Source organism: Oryctolagus cuniculus, chromosome 14, assembly GCF_964237555.1.
Source record: "Oryctolagus cuniculus chromosome 14, mOryCun1.1, whole genome shotgun sequence".
Taxonomy (NCBI): domain Eukaryota; kingdom Metazoa; phylum Chordata; class Mammalia; order Lagomorpha; family Leporidae; genus Oryctolagus; species Oryctolagus cuniculus.
The window spans coordinates 47,277,303-47,297,577 of NC_091445.1; positions in this window are offsets into that span (position 1 = coordinate 47,277,303).

Below are 20,275 nucleotides of genomic sequence, written 5' to 3' on the forward strand. Positions count from 1 at the left end.
CTGCATGGTATGATTCTAATTCTTTTGAATTTGCTGAGACTTGCTTTATGGCCTAGTATGTGGTCAAACCTAGAGAAGGTTCCATGTACTGCTGCGAAGAATGTAAAATCTTTAGCTGTAGGATTGAAAGTTCTGTAGATATCTGTTAGATCCATTTGGGCTATAGTGTCATTTAAATCTACTGTCTCCTTGTTGATCTTCTGTCCTGTTGATCTGTCTATTTCTGAGAGTGGAGTATTGAAGTCCCCCAGTACTATTGTATTGGGGTCTAAGTCTCCCTTTAAGTCCATTAACAAATCTTTTAGATAAACCGGTGCCCTGTAGTTAGGTGCATATACATTGATAATTGTTATATCTTCTTGTTGTATTGATCCCTTAATCATTATAAAGTGTCCCTCTTTGTCTCTCTTAACAGTTTTTGTGGTAAAGTTTATGTTGTCCGATATTAAGATGGCTACGCCCGCTCTTTTTTCACTTCTGTTGGCATGGTATATCTTTTTCCAGCCTTTCACTTTCAGTCTGTATGGATCTTTGTTGGAAAGATGTGTTTCTTGTAAGGAGCAAATAGATGGGTTTTGTTCCTTAACCCAATCAGCCAATGTGTGTCTTTTAACTGGACAGGTCAGGCCATTAACGTTCAATGTGATTAATGATAAGTGGTAACTTTGCCCTGCCATTTGCCAAAGATAAGTTCTAATATATGCTTTGAATTCCCTGTGATCTTTTGCTGTTAGCTTTCCTTCCTTGGTTTCCTTCCTTTACCTTCTTTCATATTGATGACCGTGTTTCTGTGTTTCTGTGTGTAACACATCTTTAAGCATCTTTTGCAGGGCTGGACGAGTGGCGACAAATTCTTTCAATTTCTGTTTGCTATGAAAAGTCTTTATTTCACCTTCATTCACAAATGATAGCTTTGCAGGATATAATATTCTGGGCTGGCAGTTGTTCTCTCTTAGTACCTGGGCTATATCTCGCCATTCCCTCCTAGATTGTAGAGTTTCTGATGAGAAGTCAGCTGTGAGTCTGATTGGAGATCCTCTAGGAGTAATCTGACGTTTCTCTCTTGCACATTTTAGGATCTTTTCTTTATGTTTCACTGTGGAGAGTTTAATTACAACGTGTCGTGGTGAGGATCTCTTTTGGTCATGTTTATTAGGGGTTCTGTGAGCTTCCTGTACTAGGATTTCTCTGTCCCTCTCCAAACCTGGGAAATTTTGTGCTAATATCTCACTAAAAAGGCCTTCTAATCCTTTCTCCCTCTCCATGCCTTCAGGAACTCCTAGAACCCGAATGTTGGTTTTTTTAATAGTATCTTGAAGATTCCTGACAATATGTTTTAGATTTCTAATTTCCTCTTCTTTTCTTTGGTTTGACTGTATATTTTCCTGTTCTCTGTCTTCTAAGTCCGATATTCTCTCTTCTGCTTCACCCATTCTGTTTGTAAGGCTCTCTATTGTGTTTTTCATTTGATCTATTGAATTCTTCACTTCAGTCACTATCCCAGTTTCCTGTTGTACTAGTTGTTTCGTTTCATTTTGATTCCTCCTTAATATTTCATTTTCACGAGAGAGATTTTCTATCTTGTCCATTAAGGATTTCTGTAGTTCAAGAATTTGTTTTTGAGAACTTCTTAATGTTCTTATCAATTTTTTGAGATCTGCTTCTTGCATTTCTTCTATGTCATCATCTTCATAATCTTGAATTGGGGTGTCTTTTTCATTTGAGGGCTTCATGGTGACTTCCTTGTTTTTATTACCTCGGTTTTTGCGTTTGTTATTTGGCATATTGGAGATATTTGGTTTCTTCACTGTGGTGCTTTTTCTTGTTATACTATGACTCTAGATTAAGTGGAGTATCAGTTTTTGATGGAGCCTTAGGGCTTGAGATGGGTGTGGCCTGAGAGCTCTGTTTGGTGTGCCAAAGGTGACACTCCCAGGTTAGGCGTGGTAAATCTCTCTCTCTCTCTCTCTTTCTTTTTTTGATTCAAAAGGGAAGTTATTCTGCACAGCTGAATGAAGTTGGAGGTAGTTAGCAGGCAAATGATATACCCACAGGAGCCAGAGATCGGAAGCTCTTTCCCAAGGACCACACAGGGAATCTGTTCGGCCCTCAGAGTGGGCTCAAATTCTCCTTCAGTCTCCCACTGGGTTGCCCAAGTTACGGAATTGTAGCGTCTCTGGAGAGTACTCACGTAAATTCTGTGAGTTCTCTTCCCCACCGTCTCTTTTTTCACAGTCTCAGTTCAGTAGCACCACAAATTTACTAGGTCCTAATCTCCTGTTAATTCGCCCCACCCAGAGTCAGGTTTTTCTGCTAGGCTCAGGGCCGGTGCAGATGTGAGGTCGCTCTGCTTATGACGTATGTCCAAGATGGCGCCTGCTCTTTGTCTTGCTCGCCCTTGAGAGGTGAGCGGAGAGAGAGAAACCCGTGTCCATACCAGTCACCTTTTTTTTTTTCTCTCTCTCTCTCTTCCAGTTATCCTGGTGAACTTTTCCCCCCCGGGGGTCGTTCCCTCTAGTCTCCTCTTTCCGCTTGCCTGCCGGTGTCTCGGGCTATTGAGGTTCAGCTCACCTCACGTTCCAGCGTTGGTGTGTTGAGTCTGCCGCTGGTGTCCCTAACTGTGGGCTCCCACGCTCTCCACGCAGGTCCGCTGTGAATCACGCGTTCCGGAAGAGTTTCTTCTGCTGTTTCCTCCCCTACTCTTCCTTAAACTTGCAGTATCTCCACTTTTATTAAACTATCTCTCCCCGGACTATCAGTGTGCTCCCTTCCTATTCTGCCATCTTGCCTCCTCCCCAAATAATTAGTTTTAAAATTTTCATGTTAACATTATCAGAGATCATCCTCAATTCAAAGCACCAAACACAGAATTTTTCATTTAACATATAATTTATTCTGTTACAAAAAATTTAAATAATTGAAATTCACATTATTTTCAAGAATACAGATAAATAGTGCTAAATAATAGCTACAAATACTTATATTCTTAGCATTTGGATTGAAAGGCTGAGTTGGCAAATAATGAAACTGAGTAGTTAGTGATAAACCCATAATGAACATCTAGATATACTGATGAATGTTCTAGTTATTGATTCTTCTTTTTTTTTTTTTTTTTTTGACAGGCAGAGTGGACAGTGAGAGAGAGAGAGAGAGACAGAGAGAAAGGTCTTCCTTTTGCCGTTGGTTCACCCTCCAATGGACGCCGCGGCCAGCGCGCTGTGGCCAATGCATCGTGCTGATCCAAAGCCAGGAGCCAGGTGCTTCTCCTGGTCTCCCATGCAGGTGCAGGGCCCAAGCACTTGGGACATCCTCCACTGCACTCCCTGTTCACAGCAGAGAGCTGGCCTGGAAGAGGGGCAACCGGGACAGAATCCAGCACCCCGATCAGGACTAGAACCCGGAGTGCCGGCGCCGCAAGGCGGAGGATTAACTTATTGAGCCACGGTGAGTTATTGATTCTTAATTGAATTCACAACCTCTAAAATAAGTGTGACTGAAAATAACTGTTAACTTAATGGGAAAATTTTTCATTTTTGTTTAAAGGTACACCTATAGGAACTAGATACACATTTACTAATAGTAGTTTCTCAACTACATATTAAATAGATAAATTAATAAGAAAAATCAAGAGTTGATCCACGTCTGGATACACTTATGTAAAATAATGTGTAAAATAAGATAATAGTATAAAATGAGATCTGTATCACACAATCCTCACTCATTCCTGCTCACCTCTTCCGCACAGAGGAAGCTGTTTTTATTTCAGAATTTAAATAAAATTTTTCTGGAGAGTTACAGCAGAAGCTTAATCAATAATAATGAGTAATAAAGAGTTGGAAATAAGTTTCTAACATGAGTAGAGGATTCTATATCACTGCATGAAACTTTGAATATTGACTATTGCGTCCCAAATGACACTCATTAACCTACAGTTAAAAGGACTTAATTGCTTTTGTACAACTCCATAGGAAATATATCAGTACCTCAGCTGGGTATGATTGGAGACTGGCTAACTATTTGAATGCTGAGACCAAAGCAAAATTTTTTCTGGACTTAGAAATCCATTCTCACTCCTTTTGATTAATGCTATTAGAGAAGATACAAGTTCTTCAAAATGAGTGAATTGTCTGATGTTAGCCTACGTCTTATATTTTCTCTCAAACAATAAAATGCTGATGTATTAGAAGGATATTACTCTGACTTTATTTCTAAAGTGTAGAAATTCTCTTCTTAATAAAAATGAACACATTTGTTGCATAAAGTAAATCAATGACTTCAACAGTATTGTTATCATATTACTTGTGCTCCCTGGATATTTACAAGACCATAAAAAGAGTCTGAGTTGCAGTTAGCAGCCTGCCAGATCATCTTTCAAGACTTGCCGTGCCCATTGAAATACAAATGGAGTAAGGATAATTTTACAGCATTAGTGTTTCTAAAAATTTTAATTTTGTTAGGAAATGTGAAAACATCTGGCTTAGAATAGAATGGATACAGACAGGACATTTTTGGCAATTTTGCCGAAGCTTTCTGATGTGGAACTTTAAGTGTGTGACTTCCTAGAAAAACAATTTCTGTGAATCTTTTGGAACACATTCAAATTATCCCTCCCCACAGGAAAGCGTATTTTGAGACTGTTGTCATGTTCTTTCTGGGCTGAAGGGAAAAAAAAAAAAAAGGTTAAGCCATCATTTTCCTCCTCTGTAAACTGAGATGAAAATATCTCCAGTACTGTCCTGTTTCTATTTATTGTTTAAAAAATAGATCAGAGGCAAAAATTGTGTTTGTATCTTTATATAACAAATATTTAATATTTCTTAAGGGATCATTTGAACTTTGTTGCTTAGAAAATTACTACTTAGGTTTCTTCTAGGAAACTTCAGGCTGAGATTTATAACTCTCCTTTAAGTCTTAAACAGAAGTCGCATGATACTAACTGTGATTATTTTTTCCCTGCTGAAAACAAGCTCAGAACTTGAAAAATGAGTTGCCTATATGACCTTGACAGCAAAATACCCAAAATGCTGCATAAGCAGTAGGTATTTGGTGCATTCCTTAAGTTTTATACTCTATTTATTGGAATTTATTCTCTATGATTTAATATATGAAATTGAATACATTTCAGTAGATGAATAAAACTAAGGCTCCTAAAGGAGAAAATCTCTGAGTTTTAATTTGGCTGCACAACTAATAGCCATTGAATGTGCATCATTTTTTTCATTTTTTAAAAGAGGAGAATTATCTGTGTATCTATAACCAACTGGCCATTGACAACGGTGCTAAAATCATTCCCTGGAGAAAGGGCAGTCTCTTCAGGAAATGGTGTGCAGAAAACTGAATTTCCACATACAGAGGTCTGCAACCACACCCTGGTGTTATGCCCCAAACCAAATTCAGCTCCAATTGGATCTAAAATAGACTTAAGACCCGAAGCTATCAAACTACTATAGGAAAATATAGATGATACTCTGCAAGTTATTGACCTCCACAATGACTTTTTTTTGGGAAAGTTTTCAAAAGCACAGTTAATAAAACAAAAATAGACAAATAGGTTTATATCAAGCTAAGAAGCTTCTGCACCACAAAGGACACAATTAACAAGGTGAGGAGACAAGAACAAAAACAGGGAAATATTTTCAAACTGTGCATCTAACTAAGTATTAATATCTAGAATATATAAAGAGCTCCAGAAGCTTGACAATAGGAAAGAAACAATGAAAGAAAACAAACAAAATAATGATAAATAATACCGAGGCTGTGGAGAAAAGGGTACCTTAATATACTATTGGTAGGAATGCAGATTAGTACAATCATTAAGGAAAACAGAATGAAAATTCCTCAAAAAACTAACAATAGATTTACGATATGATCCAGTTATTCCTCTTCTGGGAGTACATTAGAAGGAAATGAAATCAGCATATAAAAGAGATATCTGCATTCTCACCTTTATTGCAGTGATTTTTCAAAATAGCAAAAATAAAAACTAAATGTAGATGTCTATCAACTGCATAGATAAAATGTGATACATATGCATGCTGGAAAGTTACATCGTCAAAGCAATGAATAAAATCCTGACTACAACAAACTGGATAGAATTGGAGACTACTACTAAGCTAAATGAAATAAGCCAGACACAGAAAGACAAACATCACATATTGTCTCTCATATTTGAAGGTTTATATATATATACATATTATCATATATATTATGTATATTCATTATAACATATGCACACTGGTAGGGTGTATGAAGTTGTATAGATGTCATATTATTTGGCATATAGACACTTATCGTCACTGAATTATACTGCCTATATGACAACAGACACTCTTTCTTCAGTTAATGTTCATTGTCTTGAACCCCACATTATGTGAAAATAATATTTTTGTTTTCAAGTACAAAAACATATGTATGTGTGCATATAATATCTACAAATGGAGTGAAATAGAAAGATATTAAAATTGGTAAATGTTTAAATAAATTCTTAAAATGCTAACAATTTAAAAAGTGGAAAATATTAAAAACATATATATTATAAATGTTAGTTTTATCAATAAACAACAAAAAGCTGCCAATCATTAAAATAGCATATTTGATTGGCATTTATTATTGTAGTCAGAATAATTAATTGAATTTAATATATGTAATGTTTCAGCATGCTATGTTTTCAAAATAAATTTTAAAAGTTTGAAATAAATTGTCAGTTATTTCATTCGTTAGAAATTTAAATCAAATTCATAGTATGTTAAGCCAAAAATAGGTACTGTATCTATTAATTTGTAGATTTGGTGAATTTGGTGGGAACTGAGGAGTTCAAATTATGCCACAATGATTCTACTCCCTGAGCGCTTCACTGGATCTCCCCATGTGTTGGCTTCATTATCAGAAAAGGATCTTTGTGTTATAGAAAAGTTCTTGACAGTTTGCTTACATTTATGTTTGTCACATATTCTGGAGCACAAATCTCTCCAATAGCTACAGAAAAACTCTGAGGTTTCAAGGCCCTGATTTGAGTCATGCCTCAAGTCTAAACCATCACAATGACCAGTAATTGAGTATTTTCTGATTTTATATGATAGCTATGTGCTTTACTTTATGGGAAGAATAAACATAGTCTATTCTAAAGGGTAGAATTTTCTCTTTTCAGGTGTATGATGAGTAAGTGTAGAAAAGAAAAAAAAAACTATCATTCTCTCTCTTTATTTACTCAGAATTATTTCTATTTATCTATCAATGCAACAATCACCTTCTTCTATTGCAGCTGTTGCCAATCACTTTGAAGTTTTTAATATTTTACAAGTTTAAAGGTGGATACTTAAGGGTTGGTATTGTGGGGCAGCCAGTAAAGCTGCCACCTGTGATGCCAGCATTCTATGTGGATGCCAGTTTGTGTCCCAGCTGCTCCACTTCTGATCCAACTCCCAGCCAATGGCCTGGGAAAAGCAGTGGAAGATGGCCCAAGCACCTGTGGGAGACTTGGATGAATTGCCTGGCTCATAGCTTTGGTCTGGCTCAGCCTCAACTGTTGCAGCCATCTCGGGAGTGAACCAGTGGATGAAAATTCTGTCTCTTTCTGTCTCTCCCTCTCTCTTTATAATTCTGATATTCAAATAAATAAATAAATCTATATCAGCATATGTAATGTAGTTTCTGTAAAACTTGACTGTTAATATGAGAGTAATAAGGACAGAGGTATTTTTGAATTAAATTTGACTACACATAGCTCCAGAAGAATACTTAACAGTCTGCAGACCACATTTTAAGAAACCACACTCGGCCGGCGCCGTGGCTCACTAGGCTAATCCTCCGCCTTGCGGCGCCGGCACTCCGGGTTCTAGTCCCGGTCGGGGCGCCGGATTCTGTCGCGGTTGCCCCTCTTCCAGGCCAGCTCTCTGCTGTGGCCAGGGAGTGCAGTGGAGGATGTCCCAAGTGCTTGGGCCCTGCACCCCATGGGAGACCAGGAGAAGTACCTGGCTCCTGCCATCGGATCAGCACCGTGCGCTGGCCGCAGCGGCCAATGGAGGGTGAACCAACGGCATAAAGGAAGACCTTTCTCTCTGTCTCTCTCTCTCCCTGTCCACTCTGTCTGTCAAAAAAATAAATAAAAAAATTAAAAGAAACCACACTCTATCCCATGATTTCAAAATAAATGGGACACATGTAAGAGACCTACTTCGGTCTCCTTTCTATAATATAGCTGCTGACGGGTATATGTTGGAGCTGCTTCACTCTGTCTGATCATTGCACGTCCGTTATGTAATCACCATGATGATCTTTGCAGTGTTCATCTCTAAAAGACATAGACTTGTTCATCATATTTAGCCACTTTATATTTTGCAAATAAACTATAAAATCAACTTTCTGTGGTCTAGACATTCTTTACTATTTGGGCATTGCTTCTTTTTCCATCTTTTTTTTATTGCATTCTGCACTTCTGCAATAATTCAAGCACCTTAGCAAAAATGCTCTCCAGGTCCTCTACTTTGAGTTGTAATCTAGCACTTCATAAAATTTATTTCACTATTCCTACTGTGGAGTTAATTCTAACAGCACTTTCGAGTTATGGTGCTTTATTTGCTTTTAGAAGATGTGCTTACTCACAATATCTTATAGGTCCTATTAAACCTTCAACATGGAATCGAACATCAGTTATTTCTGAAAAGACTTCCAGGGGACTTCAACTCAAAAGGTAGCTTATCTTAAAAGATGACCCTAGTGTTTAGCAAATGACTTTCCAGTTTGTAAAGTGGAATCATTATTTAAACATAAAGTATCCACATGGGTAGTTGGAGAGTCAAAGGGTATCTGTAGGATAACACTTGTTAATCATATTTAAATATTTTTTCCTTTTTCACATTAAGGGAAATTATTCTACATATTGATATCATAATAGTATAATATTCTTGTTATTAAGTTTTAGAAATTTTATGATTTTTTGAATCACAAAACAATCAATGAACTTATAAGTTGAATATATGATCTAAAATTTCATATGTCCTCCTAGATTTGCATGGTGTTTAAGTCCATGTGCTTGTGATAAATTGTACAAGTCTTAAAATATATTCAATTAAAGCTAGAGTATTTTTAGAAATATTTATTTGAATATTTTTCTATAAATGATGTCAATTTGAAGGAAAAGAAAATATTTACTTTGTCAGATTGTTATAAAAATTAGGAGTTGTGTATTGGGAAGGCACTGAGAATGTTGTCTCAAACAACAGTAGTACATGTATAAACTATTATTATCACCAATGTAACTATTTGAACAAATGTGGGATCATCAACTATTTGTAAAATCAAATATACTGCATTTTAGTTTCCAATTCTTAAGACTATAATTCACTCTTTTGAATTGAATTAATACTTAAAATAGATAAATAAATTTTGGTATAGAAAAATTTAAAAATCATATATTTCCATCCAATGCAAAACTCCTCTGGAATGCTTAAAAATATTTGATTAAAGGATACAAATACCACATGTTCTTTACTGATATTGGAATAAAATTAGAATTGTCTTTTGTAAGCAATTTCCATTATATGGGGTAAAAGGTGTGCAACAAAAGTAGCTCACCTCCAGCATTCTTTGATATTTTCAGAAATAGAAGCAGATTATGGTAAACACATGGCTGGAAAAACTTACAGAAGATTTAAATATCTGTGCTAGAATGTAATTTGCAGAAAAAGCATAAGTACAGCCTTATTTCATGGCTAATCATTACATATGCCAGAAAGAATTTTTCATAAATTGGATTTCTTTTTTTTAACTTTTATTTAATGAATATAAATTTCCAAAGTACAGCTTATGGATTACAATGGCTTCCCCCCCATAACGTCCCTCCCACCCGCATCCCTCCCCTTTCCCACTCCCTCTCCCCTTCCATTCACATCAAGATTCATTTCCGATTCTCTTTATATACAGAAGATCAATTTAGCATACATTAAGTAAAGATTTCAACAGTTTGCTCCCACACAAACATAAAGTGAAAAATAATAGATGATTTTTTAAATGAGGATGAAATCAGATCAGACCTATTGTCATGTTTAATCCCAGGGAGAGTCAAGTTGGGAATTGATAATTTCTTTTTTTTTTTACAGAAGATCAGTTTAGTATACATTAAGTAAAGATTTCAACAGTTTGCACCCCCATAGAAACACAAAGTGAAATATACTGTTTGAGTACTCGTTATAGCATTAAGTCTCAATGTACAGCACATTAAGGACAGAGATCCTACATGAGGAGTAAGTGCACAGTGACTCCTGTTGTTGACTTTACAAATTGACACTCCTGTTTATGGCATCAGTAATCTCCCTATGCACCAGTCATGAGTTTCCAAGGCTATGGAAGCCCCTTGAGTTCTCCGACTCTTACCTTGTTCAGACAAGGTCATAGTCAAAGTGGAGGTTCTCTCCTCCCTTCAGAGAAAGGTACCTCCTTCTTTGAAGACCTGTTCTTTCCACTGGGATTCACTCACAGAGATCTTTCATTTAGGGTTTTTTTTTTTTAATACACAGTTATTCTTAAGTGTTGAAAATTAAACGAAATGTGATCCCTGTTAAACATAAGAGTAGGAATAAGAGAGGGAAGAGATGTACAATTTGGAACATGCTCAAGCTGACTTGCCCCAAACGGTAGACTTAGAAACATACCAGGGGACTCCAATTTAATCCCATCAAGGTGGCATGTACCAATGCCATCTCACTAGTCCAAGTGATCAATTTCAGTTCACAATTGATCATAATGAAAGGACTAAGAGTCAAAGGAAGCACATAAACAAGTCTAGTACCTGCTAATACTAACCGATAGAATAAATAAAGGGGAGAGTGATCCAACATGGGAAGTGAGATACTCAGCAGACTCATAGAATGGCGGATGTCCTAAACAGCACTCTGGCCTCAGAATCAGCCCTAAAGGCATTCCAATCTGGCTGAAAAGCCCATGAGAGTATTTCAGGCATGGAAAGCCAAGACACTCCGGCAAAAAAAAAAAAAATAAATAAATAAATAAAAAATAAAAAAAAAAACCATAAATTGTATTTCTAAAGAACAGGGAATAATTCACTTGGAGATGAAGACTAGTAGGTCCTCTAACTGATAAAACAAATCTATGATCATGGACAATTATCTAGGAAATGATAGGTTGCTCCTTGGGAAAAGATGCTTTTAACTCCACCAGACCTATGAAAAGCATGTCTGATGTTGGCTGACAGCATGGTAGGGTAAGCTCATGTGAAGAGTATCTAAGACATACTTGAGAACCATGAAGGGTCTGAAATCATCCTGCTTTACTGTTAGTGAGCCAGTCTGCCGTCATTGTATGGATGCCAGTATAAGACATGGGATCCCCAGTTGGAGACAAAAGAGCTTTCTACTCACAGCAATAGCAGTAGCTCTCAGCATTCTCTTGCAATTCCCAGAAAGTAAACAAAAGTGTACGTATGATTGGCACACAAGTGAGTTGCTTTGGGAACAGGACACTTAAAATTTGTTCCAAAAATCTCTTGAACAGATAGCCCAGAACAAACATTGTGAGTGCGTCAACCTGCAAGACATGCCTCAAATATCCATGGAGAATTAGAATTGTCTTCCAACAGGCAATTGCTAACATGCTCACTAGCAATATTAAAAAGCAAAATGCTAGGCCACAATGGGATAGTATATTTAACATATTTCAACTAGGCATTCAACTCTGAAAAAAATCTGAAATTTAGTGTGAATATATAATAAAGAGAGTTTTTTTTTTAAGTCAAGGAAGAGACCAAACATTTACTTCTAATGGACTTAATTAAGAAATTGCATGAAAACTGGATCACCAATAGAAAAGATGAAATGTAATCCGAAAAATAATGTGTGCAAAGTATATATATTTACAAGTGTATATAAACTGTGAACAGAATGAAAATTTATGAATTTTATTAACAACTTCCACATTAGTAAGGAGACAGTTGATTTTAAAACTGAGAAATCAAGAGCATCATTTTGGAAAATAGAGGTAGGTATCTGAAAAGGTTTCCGCATTAATTGGGATAATAAATGTCACCCAGAATCCCGTAAGTTGATGACTTTACCCCCAAAGTTTTATGTTAATGATATCAGGTCAAAAACTAACACAGTACCAAAGGAACAAATGAAAGTATGAGAACTGATTGCCTTTGAAAGCAAGAATCAGGGACTGGTTAGATGTATGTAGATATCAATATAATATCAGTGATATAGAGCAGATATAGATGTAAAATGCACATTCAGATGAACATGAGTGTGAACATAGATTTGTTAGTGTAACATTCATATATACATATGGTGTATGGCTGTGTCAGTAATTTTTTTGAAAATTCCAATTGATTTTTATTGCTATAAATTTTGTTAAGCCGATCTCATTTATTTCAATATTTTATGTGATTTTCTTATATTTCTTGTTTCATGTTTCATTATAGAAGAATTTGTGCTCTCTGTATGCAGAGGTTTTTCTGAAATCCCCAAGCATATAGAACGTAGTAGGCATAAACAAACTTTGTGAAATAAAATAGTTCAGCCAAAAAGACAGATAGGATACCAGTCATATGATCGCATGGAAGTTTGTGAATCTCTGGGATTAAAAAAGGTCCTCAAACTCTTTTTAGCCACACCATCAAGAAAACAATGTGCATGTTTTAAGCCCTCCAGGTGACTCTGCTGCATATTATATTATCTGTAACACTATGACAATGTAGACATTAATTGATCATCACTAAAAAGTCATCAGTAATAGACACATAAAGTTTGAATAGCAAGACTAAGGGAAAAACCAAAAAAGACAAAGATTTTAAAAAATAAATGCTAATTCTTGTAAATTTAAAATGTTATTTAGCTAAAGAAAAAATTGTGATACTAAATGGCAGATTAAAATATCTTACCTTTCATCATATGTATTATGGAAGATCTTTTTTCAATAAAATATTTCATCAAACCTACAGAATACAAGATAATGATAAACCTACCTGAGATATAATGACAAAGACATTCATTAAGGAGCTTCAGAAAATTCTGCTAGCACAGGGCTCATGACCATGATCATAAATGAATGTCATCAAGTAGCATTTAATTAGTGTGATGAGCCAACTTTAGTACCCACTAGAGAACGCATCGATTCAATGTGTTCCCTTTTATACATAGAAAATGTTATACATTTGGGATCAATGTCTTGTTTTTAAAGCACCATGGAAAGCACTCGGTCTTGTTTTCACTTCCACATATCTGTTATCAGGCAGTGTGCCTTCGAGATAAGCACGATGACCTTGGAAATAATGAGGCTCACTGTAAAGAATTCGATAGGACTCTTCATACTGAATTTGATGAAACCAAGTAGCAAAAATCTAGCAGTTTGAAACCCTTAACTACTTTCTTATAAGTAGTCTAAAACAAATTAAAGGAGCTTACTGATTTTAGAGTGAATAAATATTTTGCTTCATTAGGAAAATTTCTGTGTTAAGTCCATATGGCAAACAAAAAACTATCAGTTGTAAACAAATAATCATAATCAGGGACAAGAATAATTTGAACCCCATAATATAATTCTTTGTTGGCATTTGTAGATGCAAGTTTCCACAATGGACAGGAGTAATATATTGTATACCAAGTCTAATAAAATTATATGCAGTATTCTGCAAATACTGAATAATTACATTCTCATATGTGTCACCAGAATTTTTCATAAATGTAATGTCCATTATATTTATGCAAAAATTTTGAGACATGCAAGTAAAGTTTTTAATCTTTTCATCTCTTTGTTACCAGAGTTATTATGAGATTCACTTTAGGTTCTGGATAAAAACATTTATTTTATTTCATGAAATATAATACATTTATCTTTTTAGATAAAAATAAAGTTGAATTATTTTACTATACTGAGTCTTACAGATAAAACTGAATTATATTTAATAAATACCTGTGAATAAAATTCTTATTTTGTGTCATATGAATTTAAATTTAATTTGTTCCAGGGATAATGCATGTTCTAGAAGACTTGAATTTTATGTTCTCAGATTTTGAAAATATCCCCCATTAGAAGTAGAAAGTTTATCTGCGTGGAAAGACCTGGAGGATTAAAATAAAGCAGCAATATCACTCACAGCGTCCTTGCTCTATACAATATAACACTCAACTTAACCTGTAAATTAGGAAAAACACAAAGCCCACATCAAAAATTTTCATTTGTTAAAGATTAAACAAAAAAAGTATAAAGATTGTATTCCATAAAAGGAATTTTCCAAAAGTTTGTGGAAACACATCCAAAAAATCTGTGCCTAGATTTCCATAAAAATCTTTGTCCCCAAATAAACATCTTTTTATTCCATTTTCTACAACCATTTTTTTAAATATTTTGAAGCATGCTCATATAATATACACCTGTCTTATAACCGAGCAATACATTTTAATGCATCCCTTGTATTAAATATATACACACATATAGCATATATACATTCCTTTGGTTATCTGTAACAGGAACATTTGACCTATCCTATTCAGATCGGATTTTACTTTCTATGTTAATACTTTTTTAATACATCTGTGAATACAACTACATTTTTTAAAAGATTTTACTTACTTATTTGAGAAGTAGAGTTACAGACAGAGAGAGGCCAAAGAGAAAGGTCCTCCATCCACTGGTTCAGTGCACCAATACCCGCAATGGCCAGAGCTGGCCTGATCCAAAGCCAGGAGCCAGGAGCTTCTTCTGGGTCTCCCAGAAGGGTGCAGGGACCCAAGCACTTGAGTCATCTTCCACTGCTTTTGCAGGCCATAGCAGAGAGCTGAATCGGGAAGAAGGGTAACTGGAACACGACCTATCACCCATATTTGATGTCGGCACCACAGGCAGTGGCTTCATCAGGTACACCACAGTAGGGCTCCAACAGACTTTAATTGGCTGTTGCACATTAGTCAATTCTAGTAATCAAAAATCACATCTGGGGTCAGCATTGTGTTTTAATGCATTAAGCTGCTACTGACATGCCTTTGTCATGTATGGATGAATGTTCGTGTCTCAGCTGCTCCACTTCTAATCCAGTTCCCTGCTCATGTGCCTAGGAAAGCAGTGGAAGATGACCCAAATCCTTGGGCCCATGCACCCTTGTGGGAGACCTGGATGAAGCTCTTAGTTCCTGGCTTCAACTTGGTTCAGTACCAGCTGTGGTGACCATTTTGGGAATAAAACCATTTGATGTAAGATCGCTCTCTGTATCTCCCTCTCTCTCTGCAACTCAGCCTTTCAAATAAATAAATAAATGAATCTTTTCTTCAAAAGCCACATCTGGCTTCCATAGTTGTTACGTATTTCTGATGGTGAAATATCTGAAATTATTTGTATTTTATTGAAAGTGCATGGGAAAATGTGGTTACATGTCATGACCTCCTCTTCAGGAATTTTCGGGGGCTTGGGAATAGCTACAATTCATTATTAATAGTATCTTCAAGAATATGTGAACATTTTCATTTTAATATCCAATTAACCTCATTATTTTGTATTTCAGTGGATCTTAAATTATTGAATTTAACTGGAGTCAAAGAGGCATAAAAGGAATCATAAGATTCCCTGGAAAAGGTGTGGTTGTTTACACTTTTCCTCCAAAAACTATCACCACAGGGATCCTAGGACAAAACTGAGGAGATTGAGTATATCATTTCTCACAATCTTAGTGTTTTTTTTTTTTTTTTTTGACAGGCAGAGTGGACAGTGAGAGAGAGACAGAGAGAAAGGTCTTCCTTTTGCCGTTGGTTCACCCTCCAATGGCCGCCGCTGCAGCCGGCGCACCGCGCTGATCCGATGGCAGGAGCCAGGATCCAGGTGCTTTTCCTGGTCTCCCATGGGGTGCAGGGCCCAAGCACCTGGGCCATCCTCCACTGCACTCCCTGGCCATAGCAGAGAGCTGGCCTGGAAGAGGGGCAACCGGGACAGAATCCGGCGCCCCGACCGGGACTAGAACCCGGTGTGCCGGCGCCGCAAGGTGGAGGATTAGCCTATTGAGCCACGGCGCCGGCTCCACAATCTTAGTTTTTAACATATACAAAGTTTCCATCATACAGTCATAGTTACCATGGTCTTGTAGCAACTTTGAGCAAATGTCATCTTATAAAAGCTATTATACTAGATACATTGGTTTTCTCTCATTTTCCTCCATCTTGCACATTTAACTTTATTGAGTTCATAACTGAATTGAAGGACACAATCTAGCACTTCCTTTCACTTCATATTTTTTTCTGAAAATCTTTGGCTTATAGTACACATTTTATTAGCTACACATTTTATTATTGTCATACATGGTGTGGTGTTTTGGCAATGTCCTAGTTATTTACATTTCATAAATTGGAGATAAACATGTGTGGATTCTTCTCCAAGAATCATAAACCATGGTAGAGTAATTATGGCCATTACCCTTGCTACATTCCCTAAGCAGGGTTCTCTCCCTTCCTCTCCATGCACTATTTCAAACACATCTATGTTTCCCACACAACCAAGCCTTCTATCATTTCTCTTTTCTGTCATTGATGCTTTCTCACCATTCTCAAAGAAATTTGAAGTCACACTTCACAATATCTAAAATTCCTGTCATGCATCATGATGCCTAAAATTTCTTTGTGTTCATTTACTCCTATATTTCTCCATTTTTATGTCAGCTGAATGTAAAATACTCTACAAGAACTTTTCTACGTATATTCTGATCTAAAGGATGTTAACTTTGTCCCAAGTTGTCCTGTCAATCATCCCCTAATTTCTTTTCTCTAAGTAGTCCTTCACTTCCATTTTTAAAGTTTTCTCCAGTGTCAGATCCTATTATAAATGTATCTGATTTTATTTTCATCACATCTACCAACTTTACCTTCTAATATTCAGAAATATAATTTCAGAAAGAGTTTACTAAAAACCATGGTATTAACTTTTCAGTTTTTTAAATATCTTATTTAACATTCAATATATTAAAATAAATAATGCCTAAAGAAAACCCTTCATATAAAACTAATCAATCCATATCATTTTTATCCTTCTTGATTAACTGGAAATATGGACATAGCTGACCACTTTGTTTTTTGTGAAGAACTATCCTTGGCTTCCATCATGGTTTGTTTATTTTTTTCTTGCATCTCTGGCATTTCTTCAGGATCTTGTATACATGTTCCTCTCTTCTGCTTTTAAATGTAAGTATGAACTTGACCCTATTTTTTTCCTATTTTAAACTAATTTAGGGCAATTTTACTGATTTTCAGACTTTGACAATACTATTATTATATTTCAACAATACTATTACTTACATTTCCAACTGCATTTCTTAAATAGATACTCATGTGTCCATATGAGCAATATAACGGAGCAAGGACAAAAGCCTTAGACCCACGTTGAGCTCTCACCTACTTAAAAGCAAGCAGGCCCCCATTTCCCTACCCTGTTAACATAGCCCCCAACCTTTCGTACACCAGCCTTGTCGTGTCGGAACTGTTGGACACACCACTATTGAAAGAGCCCAGCTATCAGCTTGAGCTCTCCCCACTCCTCCCAAACTCACCCCACTATCTTGGCAGCTCAGTCTCACAGCCCACCTGTCACTCCCCCTCTTCATGGAGGAACAACACTAAACCCTGCCTAGGCTTCATATCCGAGTCACGGCACCATTATGTCGCTCCCCGTCTTCGAGGAGGAATGACACAGGACCCTGCGTTGTTCTTTTGTCTGCTCGGCCCTTCCCGGGTTGGCTGCTGGTTCTTCCCGGGTTGGCTACCGTCCCTTCCACCTCCGTGGAAGGGCGGTTCCCCCTGCCACTTTCCCCACTTCCGCGGGGGAGCGGCACACCACCGGCCGGCTCTCTCGGGGGCTGCACAGGTGTTCCTTCAGATAGATGTTCCTGGTGCATGTTGTCTCTCTCCTCCTTTATAGTCCTCTTCCACCAATCCCAACTCTGCTACCCACACGCCAAGTATGCTGCTCTCCTCCAATCAGGAGCAGGTCCTGCTGTTTATTGGTTGAACTGGAGGCAGCTGTGTAGAAGCTGTTTCCTCCTCTCCCAGCGCCATATTGTGGGAGAGCAGATGCATAGAATAAGTCTTAATTTGAGTAACAGTCTAGTCCGAGTTGCTCCCCACACCCACCCTTACCCCAAACCTATCCCAGCTCACGCTGTTATCTCAAAGGACCTATAGATCAAGCCAAAACTCTCCCACTATCTCAGCCCATCTATAGCTCAGAACCCCCAAACCCCTTCCTGCTGCTTTGTACTATATTAAGTCACTTTTCCATAAGGTAAGGTGGTGTCTGCTCTGTGTTCTCTGGCAACTCTGCCTTGCATTCACCCAGGAGTGAACCCTTCTCAAGCATATCTTTGGATAAACCTGGTCTTCATGCTCTGTCTCCTTTTCACTTATTTTTTTTTAATTTTTCTTTTGAAAGTCAGAGTCAGACAGTGAGAGAGAGAGACAGAGAGAAAGGTCTTCCTTCCATTGGTTTACCCCCTAAATGGCCGCTATGGCTGGTGAGCTGTGCCAATCCAAAGCCAGGAGCCAGGTGTTTCCTCCTTGTCTCCCATGCAGGTGCAGGGCCCAAGCACTTGGGCCACAGCAGAGAGCTGGACTGGAAGAGGAGCAACAGGGACAGAATCCGGCGCCCCAACTGGGACTAGAACCTGGGGTGCCAGCACCGCAGGCAGAGGAATAGCCTAGTGAGCCGCGGCGCTGGCCTCCTTTTTACTTATATAATAGATATCTCTACTGAAATATTTTACAGGTTCCTTAATATGAATATGTTTAAAACCATCTCCAAATCAGTAGATGATCCTTTTTACAAATCCTCCATGCCAGAAGCCAGAAAATCTGTCTTTACTCTGTTCTTATATTCATGTGGTGGACTTTAAAAAGCAGTCACTGAGCTGCATAACTATCAAATATGCAAATCAGATTTTTCCACTCATCTTACTACATCTCATCTTCAGTGTTCCCTTCCTTTTCCCACATAGGCTGTTTCAAACACGTCTTATTGCTAGATCCTGCACTATGAGATTTCCTAAGTGATCCGATTTGATTTTGATGCACTTCCATCTATTTAAAGAAGGTATAGTTAAATAACTAAAGGCAAATGTGATTTTGACACTCCATTTTCCTGCAGAAGACTAAATAATTGGGGTTAAACTTCAATGTCACTCTTTAAATAATTGAAGGTCGCATTGCTAAAGCATTAATAGAAGTGTAAGCTGGTTGAGAGCTTTTGTCCACAGAAAACAGAGAAACTTCAAGTTTATTTCCCTGAGGATTTTCTTTGTCTGAGAATTAGGCTTCAATACCACTTTTCCAATTGTGGTGATATCGGAAGCTCTGCAATATTTTTCCCGCTCCTTTCCCCAGATTAGAGATTTGCAGTCTGCAAATCAGTGAATAATTCCCTTGCTCCATTCAGAGGTAAATGCCTGGCAGATGTGTTCACTCTCAAGTATCAGCTTCTAACCTGCAAGAGGAAGGGACTTAGGGAAATCTCTTCTTATTGAGTTGAAAATATTGAGTATATGGGGATAATATCATGTGGTAGAGAGAATTATCTCATGCTCTATCCAGGCACAGAAACAATGCAATTGTGTCGAAGTCCGGGATGACACAGTTACTGAACAAGTCATCTTTCTACCAGAGTTGCAACTGGAAGGTGTGAACCTAAACCACTGAAAACACTTTCATATCCAGGTACAGCCGAAAAAATTTATTGTTTTTGATTTCTGACATGTGAGAAATGTACTATGTTTCCCTTTTTACTGGTAGTATATTTGTATATTCATACATCATGTTTTATGGTGATTCTGAATCCACTATCAAAGCAAAAGTAGCCATACTAAATCCAACAGTCAAAGGGTACTTAAACAGTGCTGTTATAATAGGGCTACTGAGAGGCAAGAACTCAGTCTGTGTTCAATTTCTGTGAAGCAAAGAATCAGAGCAATTTTAACAGTTGATATATATGTGTGTGTACATATATATATATATATGTGTGTACATATATGTGTGTGTGTGTGCATGTGTGTATAACGGATAACTCTATAAAGAAGATAAATTCATTTGGCTCACAAAATTTCAGGACAAAAAACACAAAAAACATATTGCCAACTCTGGCAAGGGTCCCATGCTATATGATGTGAATACCAGCACACTAATCAGATCAAGTTACTGATTCAGGAAGCTATACAGAGGCTGGGTAGCACCAGGTCGAACTTTTGTTAACAATCTTCTCACAAGAACTATCTGAGATCCCATGAGAATAACCTTAATCCTTT